This window comes from Plasmopara halstedii (genome assembly GCF_900000015.1).
Source record: "Plasmopara halstedii genome assembly, contig: Scaffold_3120, whole genome shotgun sequence".
NCBI classification, from domain to species: domain Eukaryota; phylum Oomycota; class Peronosporomycetes; order Peronosporales; family Peronosporaceae; genus Plasmopara; species Plasmopara halstedii.
The window spans coordinates 851,839-854,321 of record NW_020190023.1 but is presented as its reverse complement, the minus strand read 5'-3'; positions in this window follow the sequence as shown (position 1 = coordinate 854,321).

The following is a 2,483-nucleotide window of genomic DNA, read 5'->3' as shown; positions in this document are numbered from 1 at the left end:
AGTGGCCCTGAGCTTTTGCGGTCGAAGACACAGAGCTCGCGGGAGCGTTAGGGGTTAATCAATACGTCGCGGGGCAAAATTCGAAGGAAGTCGACGGCGTGCCTTGAGTTTGGCAAAATCAAAGCGGAGGTGTCGCTCCACACGCACGTCCACTTCCTTGTGGCTCAACTGCACGTTATGCAGTGAGGAAAGGTTTTGGTGCCGTTGCACCCATCGCTTAAAGAGCTCTTCGTCATCTGTAGTGCTTTCGCCTGGGGCGAGTATCACAGGTATTGTCCGCATTGCGGGTACACGAGAGCCACCTCGTTGTGCACTTAGACGAGTGCGATATATGTTTAATGGAATTTTTTGTGGGACCAAGAAATGTGCTCGAAGAGCTTTCCGTGTGGCAAATTCATCATCCGTTCTGGCCGGGGGGGCGATGATGTGGCCGCGTAACGATCGAGTTACCGCGTCTTTCACTTCCAAAGCGGGATCCGTAGGGCGGATGCCATATTCCACACGAAGATCAATGACGGACCGTGGATGGGCGCACTTTAGAGCCGCCTTATGGGCAGCTTCAAGCTGCCGCCTCTATTTCCCGTGGAGGTCATTGGTGATTACACCACGTTCCTCAGTTCACGAGAAGTCAGGGAGCGGACATGGGGTCCGCAAGGCGTGAGCAGGGGTTGTATCAAGCTGCTAGTGCAGCTCGCCTTCCTCGTTATCCCGTGCGGGAAAAGAGGTGTCAGACTCGTAGTCACTCATAGTCGACTACATCCTCAACCAGGCCTTTCGGCACTAGAAGCAAGCGCGGAGCGCGACATTTGTGCTCATCGAGCCTATGATATACATCCTCGGTGCCACTGACGCACTGTCCGACATGGCACTGCGTGGCGGGGGACGAAGTTGGGCTCTGCCCGTGCTCGTTGTCAGAACCAGCGAGACTTGGTGATTCTCGTGTCGTGGACACAGGGCTCATTGAGCAAGGAAGTTGTTAAACTCCAACAAATTGATATGCAGTGTCTAACGGACACGCGAGCATTGTTGAGGCAATAATCGATTGGAACTGTAAATGTTCTCAATCTTAATGAGGGAGGGTGTAACGGGGTGACACAAACCTTAATAACAGGGGGGGGGTCGCACGAGATGTGCATGGTGTGACCACACCCAAACAAGAATACGGTACGAGACTAGGTAGCCAGTAGTTATGCATGTATTTAGATTTTACTATATGTATTTTGTACATTTAGGAAAATCTAAACTTTTAAAATTAAAATAAAAAAATTAAAATCAGTTTTGAATTTAAACCGAAGAGTCGATTAGCGTTGGGAAGGCAATAATCACTCTTGGGGTAAGCGGATTGCAATCCGCTAGCTCATACTTGCTTCTTGTAAAGAACAAAGGGTCGGTGACCTAATGTACGCTCCTTCAAGCGTTTTGCTACGGCAGCCTCGCTGCAGTTTACATTGAAAAACATCGCAGAATCCTTACGGTTAATTTTTTAAGGCGTGTTTGCCACGAAGTCAAAGTGGATGCTCGTTGAGCCGTTGATTCAGTGCGCCGAAAGGGGCTTTCGCTTTCAAGAGCAAGTACGACAAAGCGCCGAGAGCAGAGTGGAGCTTCGGGAGCAGTGGTCGGTCACATATGCCCAGTGTTTTAACGAGACAACATACTTGTGATACCTAGTGTGGTCCGCAACGTAGTGGGGGTATAACGGGGCAAGTACAGTCATCTTGTGTACCTAATTCATAAACATTCGGGGCAATTGTATTAAACACAATACGGTTCAATTTCACGAAATTGACATCACACTTTGCATTATTGTGAATATACGTCAGTACCAGAACATTCGTATTTGCAGAAGTTTTGCACCTTTGAAAGGTGGAATCGATTGTACACGCGTGCTGCTATGAATAATACAGTTTGGTATAAAGATAATAGGTACCTTTGATATTAACATATCACTTCTAAAATAATAATATCTTACAGGCTCTTTGCGATTCAAATTGAGTGCACTAATCTAACCTCTGCGCGTTTGTTATCGCGAACAATTTGAGTCAAGCTTCCTTTGTGCAAGGTGCCTAGCATAAAGATACATTAGTCTCCCAGACCTACCCTGGGTGGGATATACGGATGCGAGTTTGTTATGCAGTATTTCGAACTATCTTGAACAAATGAAGGTGATCGATGACATGATTGCACTTTGCTTCACCAAGAATTGCTGGGAGCGTTCAATTTTACCCTCAATTTCTATAAAACGTTTTCTGTTGTGAGTATGCATAAATTTTTCGATGTATAAAAACATGTAATGTACCTTTCAGACTCGTATCGAAACCGATTACACTCAGCAGCTAGATGATATAGTTTTGTGTCTTCTGGTAAATGCCTGTGCGCCAAGTTGATCGAAAAAGTTTGTCTTTATCGTTTCTTGCAATTACTTATTGTGAGCCGTACCCAGTACAAAATATAACACAAAGATATAATATTATTCAAGGGAGAAT